The sequence below is a fragment of the Alosa pseudoharengus genome, unplaced genomic scaffold (assembly GCF_046254945.1).
Source record: "Alosa pseudoharengus isolate Yale_2024_CS ecotype anadromous, Long Island Sound unplaced genomic scaffold, YU_APseudo_1.1 YU_APseudo_1.1_scf_9, whole genome shotgun sequence".
NCBI lineage: Eukaryota > Metazoa > Chordata > Actinopteri > Clupeiformes > Clupeidae > Alosa > Alosa pseudoharengus.
This window is the reverse complement of record NW_027468881.1, coordinates 18,747,537-18,769,988: the sequence shown is the minus strand read 5'-3', so window position 1 is coordinate 18,769,988 and position 22,452 is coordinate 18,747,537. Positions and strand designations below refer to the sequence as shown.

Sequence of the window (22,452 nt, the reverse complement as noted above, 5' to 3'; positions counted from 1 at the left end):
CTGTAGGGGGCGCTGTAATTAAGAAACATGCCTTTTGGCCTGTAGCTGCTGTTGTGCTTAGAATTAAAACACACTAGTGGTGTCTGGTAATACTGTTGGAAGTCCTTAGGCCGACTGAAGCCAACTTGTGATGTCATCGTAATTGATTCGGCCGCCATATCGGATTTAATCACAAACATGAATAAGTATTCGCATGTCACAAATTTCAGCTGATCCTCACAAAAATTGGCAGAGACCATCTTCAGACCATGCCTTATCACTGTATTTTTTTGTGGAACAATTGACTGAAGCGTTCGCCTGTAACAGCCAATCGAATTTTGCGGCGAAGCCGCCAAACAGGAAGTGAGCTCATATCTCAGCAATGCTTTCATGTATCAAAACCAAACTTAGTACATGGTCCCCAGGACCCACCAGGAGTACGCTCAAGAAATTTGGTGACCTTTGACCTCTAGGGGGCTCTGGAATTTGCAAAAATGTATTTTGGCCTGTAGTTGCTGCATTATTCTGCAATGGAGGTCAATGGTAGCCCATAGAACCGTCTGGTTCATCCTGATGATGCACAAATAATTTGGTGACCTTTGACCTCTATGGGGGCATTGAAATCACAGCAATCAATCAATCTTTTATTTTTGATGTCAAACTGATGACAGCGAGTTCCATCCAGTTAATTCTAAAATGTGCGTGCAAGAGTGGGGCAGGGTGGGACGGGCAGGGGCGGTTGCGGCGGTGGGCTGGCTGGGGGAGGGGGTGGCGACACTCAGCCCTGGTTCAGCTCCACAAAATCAGTTATGTTTTGATGTGAAACTTGACCTTGTAACTCAGCCAATCTTGGGTTGTATGGCATGGAACTTGCTGTGACTGCTTAAGGCTATATGCCTGATGCAACGGCATTGACTTACATGGCAAATCTGGCCTGCTGAACTGCCTGCTTGGCCCCCACATTGCTGCTTGCAGCTATATTTATTATTATTATTGTTATTCCACTTTTTTGCTTTCCTGTTTTTGAGGTGGTTAACATGGTCGAAAATTCTTGAAATTTGGCACACACGTCAGGTGTCACGCAACGCAGTTAGGTACAAGAGCTTGACCTCGGGTGTGGCCCAGAGACTCACTAGCGCCCCCTTAGGTGACTGATCCCGTGGTTGGCATATATTTTGAGGTGGTTAACATGATCGAAAACGCATGAAATTTAGCACACACATCAAGTGGTACAGTGAATAGACAGGGATAAAAGCTTGGCACCGGGCGTTGCCCAGGAACTCCATAGCGCCCCCTTACGTCACAGTGACTTGTGGTTGGCATATAGTTTTAGATACACACACCAAATTTGGTGGGTGTATGTAACTCCCAAAAACAAACAACTTTTGTATTAACATGCCATTAGCCACGCCCACAGGAAGTGAGGTAATTGAGATTTTGTGCGTTGTGGACATGATCAATTTTAACGTACTCCTCCTAGACGGTTGATCCGATTCATGTCAAAGTTGGTATACATGACGCCGAGATGTTCCTGATTATAAATTGTGAAGCCTTTTTTTGATATGTTGTAATTTGACGAAATGGCGAAATTATTAATTTTAATACCCTTCCACATGAACAATAAATGTGTCATAATTCACCATGCATGGCTTGAAATGTTTTAAATTTCACAGGTCATTAAAGACCATGTTAATGATAATATTCACATGCCCGTAATGCATGTTTGGCATAGCGCCACCACCTGGCAACAGAAAGAATGACAATTATACTGATTTCACATGATCAATTTGAACATACTCCTCCTAGACGGTTTGTCAGATTCATTTGAAATTTGGCAAACATTATGCCAAGATGTCGCTGATGTTAAATTGTGAAGGGATTTTTGAATGTTGTAATATATTTGATATGATTTTAATATCTCACCACATAAACAGGATATGTGTCACAAATCACAGTGCATTGAATGAATGGTCTGAAACTTCTCAGGTTAATAGATATCATGACTATGATGATATCCAGACACCCAATGGGCCTGCCTGGCATAGCGCCACCACCTGGCCAAGCAGGAAATGTGCCAGAAATGGACAATGCCTTAAGTGATTGATCTGAAACTTTATAAAATATCAGAAATCATTATTGTGCTGATATTCACATTCGTAATTCACAGGCCTAGCATAGCGCCACCATCTGGCCAAGCAGGAAATGTGCCAGAAATGCTCTATGCTTTGAATAAATGGTCTGAAACTTCTCAGGTTAATAGATATTATGATTATGATGATATCCAGACACCCAATGGGCCTGCCTGGCATAGCGCCACCACCTGGTCAAGCAGGAAATGTGCCAGAAATGGACAATGCCTTAAGTGATTGATCTGAAAGTGTACAAACATTTTGGATATCATTATTGTGATGATATTCACATGTGTAATTTCAATGCCTAACATAGCGCCACCATCTGGCCAACCAAAAAGTGTATCAGAAATGTTCTTTGCTTAAAATGAATGGTCTGAAATTTATCAGGTTAATATATATTATGATTATGATGACACCCAATGGGCCTGCCTTGCATTAAGCCCCCACCTGGCCAAGCGAGTAAATGTGGCAGAAAATAAAATACAAAAACAAATAGCACACGCATCAAATATGTACATTTCAGAAACTCACCACGTCGGTGCTATGTTGGATTCTGACATGTCACGGGTTGCGGCCCACAGGTGCTCGGGCCCGCCATTGCCGCTTGCGGCTATATTTAGGGCCCGAGCACCGAAGGGCGCAAGGCCCTATTGTTTTTGCAAGGATTATTATTATTATTATTATTGTTATTCCACTTTTTTGCTTTCCTGTTTTTGAGGTGGTTAACATGGTCGAAAATTCTTGAAATTTGGCACACACGTCAGGTGTCACGCAACGCAGTTAGGTACAAGAGCTTGACCTCGGGTGTGGCCCAGAGACTCGCTAGCGCCCCCTTAGGTGACTGATCCCGTGGTTGGCATATATTTTGAGGTGGTTAACATGGTCGAAAACGCATGAAATTTGGCACACACATCAAGTGGTACAGTGAATAGACAGGGATAAAAGCTTGGCACCGGGCGTTGCCCAGGAACTCCATAGCGCCCCCTTATGTCACAGTGACTTGTGGTTGGCATATAGTTTTAGATACACACACCAAATTTGGTGGGTGTATGCAACTCCCAAAACCAAACGACTTTTGTATTAACATGCCATTAGCCACGCCCACAGGAAGTGAGGTAACTGAGAATTTGTGCGATGTGGACATGATCAATTTTAACGTACTCCTCCTAGACGGTTGATCCGATTCATGTCAAAGTTGGTATACATGACGCCGAGATGTTCCTGATTCTAAATTGTGAAGCCTTTTTTTGATATGTTGTAATTTGACGAAATGGCGAATTTATTAATTTTAGTACCCTTCCACATAAACAATAAATGTGTTATAATTCACCATGCATGGCTTGAAATTTTTTAAATTTCACAGGTCATTGAAGACCATGTTGACGATAATATTCACATGCCCATAATGCATGTTTGGCATAGCGCCACCAACTGGCAACAGAAAGAATGACAATTATACTGATGTAACATGATCAATTTGAACATACTCCTCCTAGACGGTTTGTCAGATTCATTTGAAATTTGGCAAACATTATGCCAAGATGTCGCTGATGTTAAATTGTGAATGGATTTTTTAATGTTGTAATATATTTGATATGATTTTAATATCTCACCACATAAACAGGAAATGTGTCATAAATCACAGTACATTGAATGAATGGTCTGAAACTTCTCAGGTTAATAGATATCATGATTATGATGATATCCAGACACCCAATGGGCCTGCCTGGCATAGCGCCACCACCTGGCCAAGCAGGAAATGTGCCAGAAATGGACAATGCCTTAAGTGATTGATCTGAAACTTTATAAAATATCGGATATCATTATTGTGATGATATTCACATGCGTAAATTCACAGGCCTAGCATAGCGCCACCTTCTGGCCAAGCAGGAAATGTGCCAGAAATGCTCTATGCTTTGAATAAATGGTCTGAAACTTTTCAGGTTAATAGATATTAATATTATGATGATATCCAGACACCCAATGGGCCTGCCTGGCATAGCGCCACCACCTGGTCAAGCAGTAAATGTGTCAGAAATGGACAATGCCTTAAGTGATTGATCTGAATGTTTACAAACATTTTGGATATCATTATTGTGATGATATTCACATGTGTAATTTTCATTCCTAACATAGCGCCACCATCTGGCCAACCAAAAAGTGTATCAGAAATGTTCTTTGTTTAAAATGAATGGTCTGAAATTTCTCAGGTTAATATATATTATGATTATGATGACACCCAATGGGCCTGCCTTGCATTACGCCCCCACCTGGCCAAGCGAGTAAATGTGGCAGAAAATAAAATACAAAAACAACTAGCACACGCATTAAAAATGTACATTTCACAAATGCACCACGTCGGTGCTTTGTTGGATTCCGACATGTCACGGGTTGCGGCCCGCAGGTGCTCGGGCCCGCCATTGCCGCTTGCGGCTATATTTATTATTATTATTCATTATTCTACTTTTTTGCTTTCCTGTTTTTGAAGTGGTTAACATGGTCGAAAACTCTTGAAATGTGGCACACACGTCAAGTGTCACGCATCGCAGTTATGTAGAAGAGTTTGACTCCGGGCGTGGCCCAGGGTCTCGCTAGCGCCCCCTTAGGTGACTGATCCCGTGGTTGGCATATATTTTGAGGTGGTTAACATAAATGAAAAGTCTTGAAATTTGACACACACATCAGGTGTCACACAAAGCAGCTAGGTACAAAAGCTTGGCCCTTGGCATGGCCCAGGGACTCGCTAGCGCCCCCTTACGCCTCCTTAGGTGACTGATCCCGTGGTTGGCATATAATTTCAGCTACACACACCAACTTTGGTAGGTGTCTGTATCTCTCCAAGATGAACAACTTTCCTATGTACAATGCATTAGCCACGCCCAACAGGAAGTGAGATATTTGGGATTTTGTGCAGACTAATGTGATGAAATATGTGCTGAATTGTGATCCCAAAAGAGGTGCTTCCCATGGGTGAAAACGTATGCAATTTGGCACACACATCTAGTGGTACAGTGAATAGACAGGGATAAAAGCTTGGCACCGGGTATGGCCCAGAGACTCGCTAGCGCCCCCTTATGTCACTGTGACTTGTGGTTGGCATATAGTTTTAGATACACACACCAAATTTGGGGGGTGTATGTAACTCCCAAAAACAAACAACTTTTGTATTAACATGCCATTAGCCACGCCCACAGGAAGTGAGGTATTTGAGAATTTGTGCATTGTGGACATGATCAATTTTAATGTACTCCTCCTAGACGGTTGATCCGATTCATGTCAAAGTTGGTATACATGACGCCGAGATGTTCCTGATTCTAAATTGTGAAGCCTTTTTTTGATATGTTGTAATTTGACAAAATGGCAAAATTGTTAATTTTAATACCGTTCCACACAAACAATAAATGTGTCATAATTCACCATGCATGGCTTGAAATGTTTTACATTTCACAGGTCTTTGAATACCATGGGAGTGATGATATTCACATGCCCTTAATGCATATTTGGCATAGCGCCACCACCTGGCAACAGAAAGAATGGCAATTACAGTGATGTAACATGATCAATTTTAACATACTCCTCCTAGACGGTTTGTCAGATTCATGTGAAATTCGGCAAACATTATGCCAAGATGTCGCTGATGTTAAATTGTGAAGGGATTTTTTATATGTTGTAATATGTCATGATTTTAATATCACACCATATAAACAGGAAATGTGTCATAAAGTCACAGTGCATTGAATGAATGGTCTGAAACTTCTCAGGTTAATAGATATTATGATTATGATGATATTCAGACACCCAATGGGCCTGCCTGGCATAGCGCCACCACCTGGCCAAGTAGGAAATGTGCCAGAAATGGACAATGCCTTAAGTGATTGATCTGAAACTTTATAAAATATTGGATATCATTATTGTGATGATATTCACACATACTGTATAATTCACATGCCTAGCATAGCGCCACCATCTGGTCTAACAGGAAATATGCCAGAAATGCTCTATGCTTTGAATGAATGATCTGAAACTTCTCAGGTTAATAGAAATTATAATTATGATGATATCCAGAGACCCTATGGGCCTGCCTGGCATAGCGCCACCACCTGGCCAAGCAGGAAAATGTGCCAGAAATTGGTAATACCTATATTGGTTTATCTGAAACTTTGCAAAATATTGGATATCATTATTGTGATGATATTCACGTGTAATTCAAATGCCTAATATAGCGCCACCATCTGGCCAAAAAGTGTATCAGAAATGTTCTTTGCTTAAAATGAATAATCTGAAATTTCTCAGGTTAATTTAAATTATGATTATGATGACACACAATGGGCCTGCCTTGCATTGCGCCCCCACCTGGCCAAGCAAGTAAATGTGCCAGAAAATAACATGCAAAAACAAATAGCACACACATCAAATATGTACATTTTACAAATGCACCACGTCGGTGCTTTGTTGGAATCTGAAATGTCACGGGTTGCGGCCCACAGGTGCTCGGGCCCGCCATTGCCGCTTGCGGCTATATTTAGGGCCCGAGCACCGAAGGGCGCAAGGCCCTATTGTTTTTGTAAGGATTATTATTAGGGCCCGAGCACCGAAGGGCGCAAGGCCCTATTGTTTTTGTAAGGATTATTATTATTATTATTATTGTTATTCCACTTTTTTGCTTTCCTGTTTTTGAGGTGGTTAACATGGTCGGAAATTCTTGAAATTTGGCACACACATAAGGTGTCATGCATCGCAGTTAGGTACAAGAGCTTGACCCCGGGCGTGGCCCAGGGACTCGCTAGCGCCCCCTTAGGTGACTGATCCCGTGGTTGGCAAATATTTTGAGGTGGTTAACATAATCGAAAACGCATGAAATTTAGCACACACATCAAGTGGTACAGTGAATAGACTGGGATAAAAGCTTGGCACCGGGCGTTGCCCAGGAACTCCATAGCGCCCCCTTATGTCACTGTGACTTGTGGTTGGCATATAGTTTTAGATACACACACCAAATTTGGTGGGTGTATGTAACTCCCAAAAATAAACAACTTTTGTATTAACATGCCATTAGCCACGCCCACAGGAAGTGAGGTAATTGAGATTTTGTGCGTTGTGGACATGATCAATTTTAACGTACTCCTCCTAGACGGTTGATCCGATTCATGTCAAAGTTGGTATACATGACGCCGAGATGTTCCTGATTATACATTGGGAAGCCTTTTTTTGATATGTTGTAATTTGACGAAATGGCAAAATTATTAATTTTAATACCCTTCCACACAAACAGTAAATGTGTCATAATTCACCATGCATTGCTTGAAATGTTTTAAAATTCACAGGTCATTAAAGACCATGTTAATGATAATATTCACATACCCATAATGCATGTTTGGCATAGCGCCATCAACTGGCAACAGAAAGAATGACAATTATACTGATGTCACATGATCAATTTGAACATACTCCTCCTAGACGGTTTGTCAGATTCATGTGAAATTTGGCAAACATTATGCCAAGATGTCGCTGATGTTAAATTGTGAATGGATTTTTGAATGTTGTAATATATTTGATATGATTTTAATATCTCACCACATAAACAGGAAATGTGTCATAAATCACAGTGCATTGAATGAATGGTCTGAAACTTCTCAGGTTAATAGATATCATGATTATGATGATATCCAGACACCCAACGGGCCTGCCTGGCATAGCGCCACCACCTGGTCAAGCAGGTATACAGGAAATGTGTCATAAATCACAGTGCATTGAATGAATGGTCTGAAACTTCTCAGGTTAATAGATATCATGATTATAATGATATACAGACACCCAACGGCCCTGCCTGGCATAGCGCCACCATCTGGCCAAGCAGGAAATATGCCAGAAATGCTCTATGCTTTGAATGAATGGTCTGAAACTTCTCAGGTTAATAGATATTATAATTATGATGATATCCAGAGACCCTATGGGCCTGCCTGGCATAGCGCCACCACCTGGCCAAGCAGGAAAATGTGCCAGAAATTGGTAATGCCTTTATTGGTTGATCTGAAACTTTACAAAATATTGGATGTCATTATTGTGATGATATTCACATGTCTAATTTCCATGTCTAACATAGCGCCACCATCTGGCCAAACAGGAAATATGTCATAAATGCTCTATGCTTTGAATGAATGGTCTGAAACTTCTCAGGTTAATAGATATTATAATTATGATGATATCCAGAGACCCTATGGGCCTGCCTGGCATAGCGCCACCACCTGGCCAAGCAAGTAAATGTGCCAGAAAATAACATGCAAAAACAAATAGCACACACATCAAATATGTACATTTTACAAATGCACCACGTTGGTGCTTTGTTGGATTCTGAAATGTAACGGGTTGCGGCCCGCAGGTGCTCGGGCCCGCCATTGCCGCTTGCGGCTATATTTATTATTAGGGCCCGAGCACCCGAAGGGCGCAAGGCCCTATTGTTTTTGTAAGGATTATTATTATTATTATTATTGTTATTCCACTTTTTTGCTTTCCTGTTTTTGAGGTGGTTAACATGGTCGAAACCTCTTGAAATTTGGCACACACGTCAGGTGTCATGCATCGCAGTTAGGTACAAGAGCTTGACCCCGGGCGTGGCCCAGGGACTCGCTAGCGCCCCCTTAGGTGACTGATCCCGTGGTTGGCAAATATTTTGAGGTGGTTAACATAATCGAAAACGCATGAAATTTAGCACACACATCAAGTGGTACAGTGAATAGACAGGGATAAAAGCTTGGCACCGGGCGTTGCCCAGGAACTCCATAGCGCCCCCTTACGTCACAGTGACTTGTGGTTGGCATATAGTTTTAGATACACACACCAAATTTGGTGGGTGTATGTAACTCCCAAAAACAAACAACTTTTGTATTAACATGCCATTAGCCACGCCCACAGGAAGTGAGGTAATTGAGATTTTGTGCGTTGTGGACATGATCAATTTTAACGTACTCCTCCTAGACGGTTGATCCGATTCATGTCAAAGTTGGTATACATGATGCCGAGATGTTCCTGATTATAAATTGTGAAGTTTTTTTTCGATATGTTGTAATTTGACAAAATGGCGAAATTGTTAATTTTAATACCGTTCCACACAAACAATAAATGTGTCATAATTCACCATGCATGGCTTGAAATATTTTAAATTTCACAGGTCATTAAAGACCATGTTAATGATAATATTCACATGCCCATAATGCATGTTTGGCATAGCGCCACCAACTGGCAACAGAAAGAATGGCAATTATGCTGATTTCACATGATCAATTTGAACATACTCCTCCTAGACGGTTTGTCAGATTCATTTGAAATTTGGCAAACATTATGCCAAGATGTCGCTGATGTTAAAATGTGAATGGATTTTTGAATTTTGTAATGTATTTGATATGATTTTAATATCTCACCACATAAACAGGAAATGTGTCATAAATCACAGTGCATTGAATGAATGGTCTGAAACTTCTCAGGTTAATAGATATTATGATTATGATGATATCCAGACACCCAATGGGCCTGCCTGGCATAGCGCCACCACCTGGCCAAGCAGGAAATGTTCCAGAAATGGACAATGCCTTAAGTGATTGATCTGAAACTTTATAAAATATTGGATATCATTATTGTAATGATATTCACATGCGTAATTCACAGGCCTAGCATAGCGCCTCCTTCTGGCCAAGCAGGGAATGTGCCAGAAATGCTCTATGCTTTGAATAAATGGTCTGAAACTTTTCAGGTTAATAGATATTATGATTTTGATTATATCCAGACACCCAATGGGCCTGCCTGGCATAGCGCCACCACCTGGTCAGGCAGGAAATGTGCCAGAAATGGACAATGCCTTAAGTGATTGATCTGAACGTTTACAAACATTTTGGATATCATTATTGTGATGATATTCACATGTGTAATTTTCATGCCTAACATAGTGCCACCATCTGGCCAACCAAAAAGAGTATCAGAAATGTTCTTTGCTTAAAATGAATGGTCTGAAATTTCTCCGGTTAATATATATTATGATTATGATGACACCCAATGGGCCTGCCTTGCATTACGCCCCCACCTGGCCAAGCAAGTACATGTGGCAGAAAATAAAATACAAAAAACAAATAGCACAGGCATCATGTACATTTCACAAATGCACCATGTCAGTGCCTTTTTGGATTCCGACATGTCACGGGTTGCGGCCCGCAGGTGCTCGGGCCCGCCATTGCCGCTTGCGGCTATATTTATTATTGTTATTCCACTTTTTTGCTTTCCTGTTTTTGAGGTGGTTAACATGGTCGAAACCTATTGAAATTTGGCACACACGTCAGGTATCATGCATCGCAGTTAGGTACAAGAGCTTGACCCCGGGCGTGGCCCAGGGACTCGCTAGCGCCCCCTTAGGTGACTGATCCCGTGGTTGGCAAATATTTTGAGGTGGTTAACATAGTCGAAAACGCATGAAATTTAGCACACACATCAAGTGGTACAGTGAATAGACAGGGATAAAAGCTTGGCACCGGGCGTTGCCCAGGAACTCCATAGCGCCCCCTTACGTCACAGTGACTTGTGGTTGGCATATAGTTTTAGATACACACACCAAATTTGATGGGTGTGTGTAACTCCCAAAAACAATCAACTTTTGTATTAACATGCCATTAGCCACGCCCACAGGAAGTGAGGTAATTGAGATTTTGTGCGTTGTGGGCATGATCAATTTTAACATACTCCTCCTAGACGGTTGATCCGATTCATGTCAAAGTTGGTATACATGACGCTGAGATGTTCCTGATCATAAATTGTGAAGCCTTTTTTTGATATGTTGTAATTTGACGAAATGGCGAAATTATTAATTTTAATACCATTCCACATGAACAATAAATGTGTCATCATTCACCATGCATGGCTTGAAATGTTTTAAATTTCACAGGTCATTAAAGACCATGTTAATGATAATATTCACATGCCCATAATGCATGTTTGGCATAGCGCCACCACCTGGCAACAGAAAGAATGACAATTATACTGATTTCACATGATCAATTTGAACATACTCCTCCTAGACGGTTTGTCAGATTCATTTGAAATTTGGCAAACATTATGCCAAGATGTCGCTGATGTTAAATTGTGAAGGGATTTTTGAATGTTGTAATATATTTGATATGATTTTAATATCTCACCACATAAACAGGAAATGTGTCATAAATCACAGTGCATTGAATGAATGGTCTGAAACTTTTCAGGTTAATAGATATCATGATTATGATGATATCCAGACACCCAATGGGCCTGCCTGGCATAGCGCCACCACCTGGCCAAGCAAGATATGTGCCAGAAATGGAAAATGCCTTAAGTGATTGATCTGAAACTTTATAAAATATTGGATAGCATTATTGTGATGATATTCACAAGCGTAATTCACAGGCCTAGCATAGCGCCACCATCTGGCCAAGCAGGAAATGTGCCAGAAATGCTCAATGCTTTGAATAAATGGTCTGAAACTTCTCAGGTTAATAGATATTATGATTATGATGATATCCAGACACCCAATGGGCCTGTCTGCCATAGCGCCACCACCTGGTCAAGCAGGAAATGTGCCAGAAATGGACAATGCCTTAAGTGATTGATCTGAAAGTTTATTAAATATTGGATATCATTATTGTGATGATATTCACATGCGTAATTCACAGGCCTAGCATAGCGCCACCATCTGGCCAAGCAGATAGTGTGCCAGAAATGCTCAATGCTTTGAATAAATGGTCTGAAACTTCTCAGGTTAATAGATATTATGATTATGATGATATCCAGACACCCAATGGGCCTGCCTGGCATAGCGCCACCACCTGGTCAAGCAGGATATGTGCCAGAAAATAAAATACGAAAACAAATAGCACACGCATAAAATATGTACATTTCACAGATGCACCACGTCGGTGCTTTGTTGGATTCCGACATGTCACGGGTTGCGGCCCGCAGGTGCTCGGGCCCGCCATTGCCGCTTGCGGCTATATTTAGGGCCCGAGCACCGAAGGGCGCAAGGCCCTATTGTTTTTGTAAGGATTATTATTATTATTATTATTATTATATTAACTTTGTCTCAGAGCGTTTTCCTTTTTTGAGGTGGTTAACATGGTCGAAAACTCTTGAAATTTGGCACACATATCAGGTGTCACGCAAAGCAGTTAGGTACAAGAGCTTGGCCCTGGGCGTGGCCCAGGGACTCAGTAGCGCCCCCTTAGGTGATTGAGGCAGTGGTTGGCACATACTTTCAGCTAGACGCATCAAATTCAGTAGGTGTGTGTATCTCCCCAAGATGAACAACTTTCGTATGTACAATGCATTAGCCACGCCCAACAGGAAGTGAGGTATTTGGGATTTTGTGCGGACTAAAATGTGATTAATTGTGATGCCAGAAGACGTTCTTCCCATCGGTGAAAACGCATGAAATTTGGCACACACGTCAAGAGGTACCATGAATACACAGGGGAAAAGCCTTGGCACTGGGCTTGGCCCAGGAACTCCATAGCGCCCCCTTATGTCACTGTGACTTGTGGTTGGCATATAGTTTTAGATACACACACCAAATTTGGTGGGTGTGTGTAACTCCCAAAAACAATCAACTTTTGTATTAACATGCCATTAGCCACGCCCACAGGAAGTGAGGTAATTGGGATTTTGTGCATTGTGGACATGATCAATTTTAACGTACTCCTCCTAGACGATTGATCCGATTCATGTGAAAGTTGGTATACATGATGCCAATATGCTTCTGATTCTAAATTGTGAAGCTTTTTTTGATATGTTGTAATTTGACGAAATGGCGACACTATGAATTTTAATACCCTTCCACGTTAACAATAATTGTGTCTTAATTCACCATGCATGGCTTGAAATGTTTTAAATTTCACAGGTCTTTGAATACCATGGTAGTGATGATATTCACATGCCCATAATGTATATTTGGCATAGCGCCACCACCTGGCAACAGAAAGAATGGCAATTACATTGATGTTACATGATCAATTTTAACATACTCCTCCTAGACGGTTTGTCGGATTCATGTGAAATTTGGCTAACATTATGCCAAGATGTTGCTGATGTTAAATTGCGAAGGGATTTTTGATATGTTGTAATATGTCATGATTTTAATATCTCACCATATAAACTGGAAATGTGTCATATAATCACAGTGCATTGAATGAATGGTCTGAAACTTCTCAGGTTAATAGATATTATGATTATGATGATATCCAGACACCCAATGGGCCTGCCTGACATAGCGCCACCACCTGGCCAAGTAGGAAATGTGCCAGAAATGGACAATGCCTTAAGTGATTGATCTGAAACTTTATAAAATATTGGATATCATTATTGTGATGATATTCACACATATAATTCACATGCCTAGCATAGCGCCACCATCTGGCCAAACAGGAAATATGCCAGAAATGCTCTATGCTTTGAATGAATGGTCTGAAACTTCTCAGGTTAATAGATATTATAATTATGATGATATCCAGAGACCCTATGGGCCTGCCTGGCATAGCGCCACCACCTGGCCAAGCAGGAAAATGTGCCAGAAATTGGTAATGCCTTTATTGGTTGATCTGAAACTTTACAAAATATTGGATATCATTATTGTGATGATATTCACATGTGTAATTCACATGCCTAATATAGCGCCACCATCTGGCCAAAAAGTGTATCAAAAATGTTCTTTGCTTAAAATGAATAATCTGAAATTTCTCAGGTTAATATATATTATGATTATGATGACACACAATGGGCCTGCCTTGCATATTGCCCCACCTGGCCAAGCAAGTAAATGTGCCAGAAAATAACATGCAAAAACAAATAACACACACATCAAATATGTACATTTTACAAATGCACCACATCGGTGCTTTGTTGGATTCTGAAATGTCATGGGTTGCGGCCCGCAGGTGCTCGGGCCCGCCATTGCCGCTTGCGGCTATATTTAGGGCCCGAGCACCGAAGGGCGCAAGGCCCTATTGTTTTTGTAAGGATTATTATTATTATTATTATTATTATATTAACTTTGTCTCAGAGCGTTTTCCTTTTTTGAGGTGGTTAACATCGTCGAAAACGCTTGAAATTTGGCACACATATCAGGTGTCACGCAAAGCAGTTAGGTACAAGAGCTTGGCCCTGGGCGTGGCCCAGGGACTCAGTAGCGCCCCCTTAGGTGATTGAGGCAGTGGTTGGCACATACTTTCAGCTAGACGCATCAAATTCGGTAGGTATGTGTATCTCCCCAAGATGAACAACTTTCGTATGTGCAATGCATTAGCCACACCCAACAGGAAGTGAGGTATTTGGGATTTTGTGCAGACAAAAATGTGATGAATTGTGATGCCAGAAGACGTTCTTCCCATCGGTGAAAACGCATGAAATTTGGCACACACGTCAAGAGGTACCATGAATACACAGGGGAAAAGCCTTGGCACTGGGCTTGGCCCAGGAACTACATAGCGCCCCCTTATGTCACTGTGACTTGTGGTTGGAATATAGTTTTAGATACACACACCAAATTTGGTGGGTGTGTGTAACTCCCAAAAACAATCTACTTTTGTATTAACATGCCATTAGCCACGCCCACAGGAAGTGAGGTAATTGGGATTTTGTGCATTGTGGACATGATCGATCAATTTTAATGTACTCCTCCTAGACGATTGATCCGATTCATGTGAAAGTTGGTATACATGATGCCAATATGCTTCTGATTCTAAATTGTGAAGCTTTTTTTGATATGTTGTAATTTGACGAAATGGCGAAACTATGAATTTTAATACCCTTCCACGTTAACAATAAATGTGTCTTAATTCACCATGCATGGCTTGAAATGTTTTACATTTCACAGGTCTTTGAATACCATGGTAGTGATGATATTCACATGCCCATAATGTATATTTGGCATAGCGCCACCACCTGGCAACAGAAAGAATGGCAATTACATTGATGTTACATGATCAATTTTAACATACTCCTCCTAGACGGTTTGCCGGATTCATGTGAAATTTGGCTAACATTATGCCAAGATGTTGCTGATGTTAAATTGCGATGGGATTTTTGATATGTTGTAATATGTCATGATTTTAATATCTCACCATATAAACTGGAAATGTGTCATATAATCACAGTGCATTGAATGAATGGTCTGAAACTTCTCAGGTTAATAGATATTATGATTATGATGATATCCAGACACCCAATGGGCCTGCCTGACATAGCGCCACCACCTGGCCAAGTAGGAAATGTGCCAGAAATGGACAATGCCTTAAGTGATTGATCTGAAACTTTATAAAATATTGGATATCATTATTGTGATGATATTCACACATATAATTCACATGCATAGCATAGCGCCACCATCTGGCCAAACAGGAAATATGCCAGAAATGCTCTATGCTTTGAATGAATGGTCTGAAACTTCTCAGGTTAATAGATATTATAATTATGATGATATCCAGACACCCTATGGGCCTGCCTGGCATAGCGCCACCACCTGGCCAAGCAGGAAAATGTGCCAGAAATTGGTAATGCCTTTATTGGTTGATCTGAAACTTTACAAAATATTGGATATCATTATTGTGATGATATTCACATGTGTAATTCACATGCCTAATATAGCGCCACCATCTTGCCAAAAAGTGTATCAAAAATGTTCTTTGCTTAAAATGAATAATCTGAAATTTCTCAGGTTAATATATATTATGATTATGATGACACACAATGGGCCTGCCTTGCATATTGCCCCACCTGGCCAAGCAAGTAAATGTGCCAGAAAATAACATGCAAAAACAAATAACACACATATCAAATATGTACATTTTACAAATGCACCACGTCGGTGCTTTGTTGGATTCCGACATGTCACGGGTTGCGTCCCGCAGGTGCTCGGGCCCGCCATTGCCGCTTGCGGCTATATTTATTATTATTATTGTTATTTCACTTTTTTGCTTTCCTGTTTTTGAGGTGGTTAACATGGTCGAAACCTCTTGAAATTTGGCACACACGTCAGGTGTCATGCATCACAGTTAGGTACAAGAGCTTGACCCCGGGCGTGGCCCAGGGACTCGCTAGCGCCTCCTTAGGTGACTGATCTCGTGGTTGGCAAATATTTTGAGGTGGTTAACATAGTCGAAAACGCATGAAATTTAGCACACACATCAAGTGGTACAGTGAATAGACAGGGATAAAAGCTTGGCACCGGGCGTTGCCCAGGAACTCCATAGCGCCCCCTTACGTCACAGTGACTTGTGGTTGGCATATAGTTTTAGATACACACACCAAATTTGGTGGGTGTATGTAACTCCCAAAAACAAACAACTTTTGTATTAACATGCCATTAGCCACGCCCACAGGAAGTGAGGTAATTGAGATTTTGTGCGTTGTGGACATGATGAATTTTAACGTACTCCTCCTAGACGGTTGCTCCGATTCATGTCAAAGTTGGTATACATGATGCCGAGATGTTCCTGATTATAAATTGTGAAGTTTTTTTTTGATATGTTGTAATTTGACGAAATGGCGAAATTATTCATTTTAATACCCTTCCACATAAACAATAAATGTGTCATAATTCACCATGCATGGCTTGAAATGTTTTAAATTTCACAGGTCATTGAAGACAATGTTAATGATAATATTCACATGCCCATAATGCATGTTTGGCATAGCGCCACCAACTGGCAACAGAAAGAATGACAATTATACTGATGTCACATGAACAATTTGAACATACTCCTCCTAGACGGTTTGTCAGATTCATTTGAAATTTGGCAAACATTATGCCAAGATGTTGCTGATGTTAAATTGTGAATGGATTTTTGAATGTTGTAATATATTTGATATGATTTTAATATCTCACCACATAAACAGGAAATGTGTCATAAATCACAGTGCATTGAATGAATGGTCTGAAACTTCTCAGGTTAATAGATATCATGATTATGATGATATCCAGACACCAAATGGGCCTGCCTGGCATAGCGCCACCACCTGGCCAAGCAGGAAATGTGCCAGAAATGGACAATGCCTTAAGTGATTGATCTGAAACTTTATAAAATATTGGATATCATTATTGTGATGATATTCACATGCATAATTCACAGGCCTAGCATAGCGCCACCTTCTGGCCAAGCATGAAATGTGCCAGAAATGCTCTATGCTTTGAATAAATGGTCTGAAACTTCTCAGGTTAATAGATATTATGATTATGATGATATCCAGACACCCAATGGGCCTGCCTGGCATAGCGCCACCACTTGGTCAAGCAGGAAATATGCCAGAAATGGACAATGCCTTAAGTGATTAATCTGAAAGTTTACAAACATTTTGGATATCATTATTGTGATGATATTCACATGTGCAATTTCCATGCCTAACATAGCGCCATCATCTGGCCAACCAAAAAGTGTATCAGAAATGTTATTTGCTTAAAATGAATGGTCTGAAATTTCTCAGGTTAATATATATTATGATTATGATGACCAGTGTTGGGCAAGTTACTTCAAAATCATAATGTATTATGTATTACTTATTACTGTCTTTTAAAAGTAATTTGTTACATTATAATATTACTGTCTCTGAATTGTAAGGCATTACACTACTATTGCATTACTTTTAAGTTACTTTCACCAAAATATCTAGAAATATGGATTTGCCATTCTAAATGCAGTTTATTACGCTCAATGCAGCTTGCTCTTCCAATGGAGGGAGATGTGGTTTAGCATAATGAGTGAGCTAGGTTTAAGGCTAACAACAGTAGAATGCAATAGGCGCAGTGCTCATGATGCAATACAAGGAACATCATAGTCAGAATTTTGTTAAAAACCGACAAAAGGTCAAAGTCTGCTAAATTGTGATAGAAATACTGTAACTTTAAGGCCTAGGCCTACTCATTAAAATCAATAGAGAGCCTACTATATTGTAAATCAAAGCTTAAAGGAACCGTATGTAAGATTGTGGCCAAAACTGGTACTACAATCACTTTCAAATTACTGTAGAGCGGTGTATCCCCTTCCCCTCCCCTCTGACTGGCAGAGTTGGCAACCGGATGACGAAACACTACTGACTTTGTGATTAGTAGATAGGTGGAGGGTGGCGCATTAGGCCAAAACACAACATGACAACATCAACATCAGTTGAGGGCTGCAACTTCACTTTTTAAATGACAATATCCTGGCCAGACTACTGTTGTCAGTGATATAAGTATTTGAAATGAACATGATATCTTAATGTCTAGTGACATATCAGGGCAATTTTATGATTCATTGAAATACATTTTTTACATACGGTTCCTTTAATAAAGACATGTCAAGATGGTGGCCTGCTGGCCATTTTGGTGCCCTAAGTGAGTGGCTTTGAGTGAGTGACATTTAAATGATAACTCAAACACTCAAACACCTGTGAGTTTTTAAACATTAATTTCTGAAGAAATTATGTTTTACCTATAAATGGTGCACTGTCACTTTAAGAGCATTGATCTTTACGTTGTCATAATGCCCTTTTGCCAGCTCTTGTTTAGGCTACAAGCCTTATTTGTTTGAGTTACATTGATAGCACAATATTAACAATAATATGCACAATGTTAAGTTGTTTGAAGCAACCTTCATTGCTTTGGAAATGGAAGTATGCAATGACATGTTGCTTCACATTTCGTTTTGCGAATACAAGTGAATTATGAGCCTGGTATCCACCTAGCTATCTGAATGGAATGCGTTTCAGTCGACTCAGCATATCATGTGCTTCATGTAGCCTAAATGCTTGGAAAACGAATTATTGAAGACCCACCAATTCTAGTAGGCTACAACGTGGTGATTGAGAGAACCCAAAAGGTATCAAACTTGCATGTAACATCGTGTTAGTGCATTTTGACATTGTAAACGTTATTGATGAAGAGTGAAACGCAGTTTGTAATAAAGCTACTATTCATTGGTTACATTTGGGTGCCCCCTCTGTCCTTTGGTGCCCAACGCAAAGTGCGTGATGCGCGTGGTGGGAGCGGTGGCACTGCCAGGCTACACAATCTTTTTCTGCATTTCTATCCCGTTATTCTCTTCAATTCAAGTTCACAGCACAAAGCTGACATGCACAACAGCATAGTTTGTGTTTTATCAAGAATCAAAAAGATTAGCGTGGCACTACTTTAGATGTTTCATTAATTTACTTGTGCTATTTCGCGAGGCATAGAGAGATCTTTCGGTTTCACACACAAAGTGCACTAACTATTATGTTCTTCATAGCCTTGTCTCTGACAAGCTGAAAATAATGAGCGTAGGCTTATGTCCATCCCGCAAATAGAGTCCGCCTGCGAGTTTGCTGCAGCAATCATATTCAACCAGTATCAGGAGATAACGTTCTACTATTTTGCGCTGATTTTTTCTCCTCTGTTGTTCTCCCGTGGTGTGGTGGCAAATATGTATCAAAACAAAACACCACTTAATTTCGGGTTAAATGCATTGTAACGCGCGTTACTGAAGTTTGTACCGAGTAAAATATTACCCAATTTTTTTTTGTAATGCCTTACATTACCACGTTACCGCAAACAGCAATATATTACAGTAATTACATTACTTTTGTAACGCGTTACACCCAACACTGATGATGACACCCAATGGGCCTGCCTTGCATTAAGCCCCCACCTGGCCAAGCGAGTAAATGTGGAAGAAAATAAAATACAAAAGCAAATAGCACACGCATCAAATATGTACATTTCACAAACGCACCACGTCGGTGCTTTGTTGGATTCCGACATTGCGGCTATATTTATTATTATTATTGTTATTCTACTTTTTTGCTTTCCTGTTTTTGAGGTGGTTAACATGGTCGAAAACTCTTGAAATTTGGTACACACGTCAGGTGTCACACATCGCAGTTAGGTACAAGAGCTTGACCCCGGGCGTGGCCCAGGGACTCGCTAGCGCCCCCTTATTTGACTGATCCCGTGGTTGGCAAATATTTTGAGGTGGTTAACATAATCGAAAAGTCTTGAAATTTGGCACACACATCTAGTGATGCAGTGAATAGACAGGGATAAAAGCTTGGCACTGGGCGTTGCCCAGCAACTCCATAGCGCCCCCTTATGTCACTGTGACTTGTGGTTGGCATATAGTTTTAGATACACACACCAAATTTGGTAGGTGTATGTAACTCCCAAAAACAAACAACTTTTGTATTAACATGCCATTAGCCACGCCCACAGGAAGTGAGGTAATTGAGATTTTGTGCGTTGTGGACATGATCAATTTTAACGTACTCCTCCTAGACGGTTGATCCAATTCATGTCAAAGTTGGTATACATGACGCCGAGATGTTCCTGATGATAAATTGTGAAGCGTTTTTTTGATATGTTGTAATTTGACAAAATGGCGAAATTATTAATTTTAATACCCTTCCACATAAACAATAAATGTGTCATAATTAACCATGCATGGCTTGAAATGTTTTAAATTTCACAGGTCATGGAAGACCATGTTAATGATAATATTCACATGCCCATAATGCATGTTTGGCATAGCGCCACCAACTGGCAACAGAAAGAATGACAATTATACTGATGTCATATGATCAATTTGAACATACTCCTCCTAGACGGTTTGTCAGATTCATTTGAAATTTGGCAAACATTATGCCAAGATGTCGCTGATGTTAAATTGTGAAGGTATTTTTGAATGTTGTAATATATTTGATATGATTTTAATATCTCACCACATAAACAGGAAATGTGTCATAAATCACAGTGCATTGAATGAATGGTCTGAAACTTCTCAGGTTAATAGATATCATGATTATGATGATATCCAGACACCAAATGGGCCTGCCTGGCATAGCGCCACCACCTGGCCAAGCAGGAAATGTGCCAGAAATGGAAAATGCCTTAAGTGATTGATCTGAAACTTTATAAAATATTGGATATCATTATTGTGATGATATTCACATGCGTAATTCACAGGCCTAGCATAGCGCCACCTTCTGGCCAAGCAGGAAATGTGCCAGAAATGCTCTATGCTTTGAATAAATGGTCTGAAACTTCTCAGGTTAATAGATATTATGATTATGATGATATCCAGACACCCAATGGGCCTGCCTGGCATAGCGCCACCACCTGGTCAAGCAGGAAATGTGCCAGAAATGGACAATGCCTTAAGTGATTGATCTGAAAGTGTACAAACATTTTGGATATCATTATTGTGATGATATTCACATGTGTAATTTCAATGCCTAACATAGCGCCACCATCTGGCCAACCAAAAAGTGTATCAGAAATGTTTTTTGCTTAAAATGAATGGTCTGAAATTTCTCAGGTTAATATATATTATGATTATGATGACACCCAATGGGCCTGCCTTGCATTACGCCCCCACCTGGCCAAGCGAGTAAATGTGGCAGAAAATAAAATACAAAAGCAAATAGCCCACGCATCAAATATGTACATTTCACACACGCACCACGTCGGGGCTTTGTTGGATTCCGACATGTCACGGGTTGCGGCCCGCAGGTGCTCGGGCCCGCCATTGCCGCTTGCGGCTATATTTACTTCTTGCACCTCTTTCCACCTTGGTGGACTATCGTCGCATCGGCTACTTAATTCACCAATAGGTGGGATATTAGCAGGAAGTACCATCTCTCTGAACCTCTCCCCATCTTTGTGCACTCCCTCTAAATACTCCTCAAGCTTCTGCTTAGGTTCCAAAAGACTACCACTCTTCTGCATTACGAATAAAGACTTAACAAACTTAAATGGGTCTTTATAGAATGCTAGTCGAGCTCGTGATTTCTTCTTCCTATTTTTCCTAATATGTTCAGCTCTTCTTAACACTACCAACCGCTCCCTCACATCTGCCTGTAGACAGTCAATACCTTCCTTCTCATCATCTGTAGCTTTTCTCCACTGCTTCTTAAGCTGCCTCCTCTCCTTGATAAGTTTATCTATCTCCTGCTGGCGCCTAGATTTAACTATCTCATGTTGCCGTTTTGTCCTTCTCTCAATAGTCCCAAATCCTTCCTTAGCATAGCTATAAATAATGTCTCCCATTTTCTCTAATTTGCTTTCAGCCATCCCCTTGAGCTGACCCAGGATACTGACCAAATCACTATTAACATCTTCCCACATTCTACATTCTGCTGCGCCTGGCCATCTAACCCCAGGCCTATGACCATTAATCTTCTCCCTCCTTGGCTGACTGGCCTCTCTTTCTGCCTCAGAGCTAGAACTTTCCTCAACAACAGGGGTACTGATGTCCTGCGAACTGTGGGTTTCTTCCTGTCGCTGAACTTCAACCGACTGACTTGATGCACTTCTTAAGAAATAGCTATCAAT

General features: G+C 40.6%; 1 protein-coding gene across 1 annotated transcript in view; it reads right to left on the bottom strand.

Annotated features, from left to right (window-relative positions):
* Positions 1-22,452, bottom strand: part of LOC143115010 (carboxylesterase 5A-like) — a 95,957-nt gene that overhangs the window by 24,441 nt on the left and 49,064 nt on the right. The gene's annotated exons all lie outside the window — the stretch shown is intronic.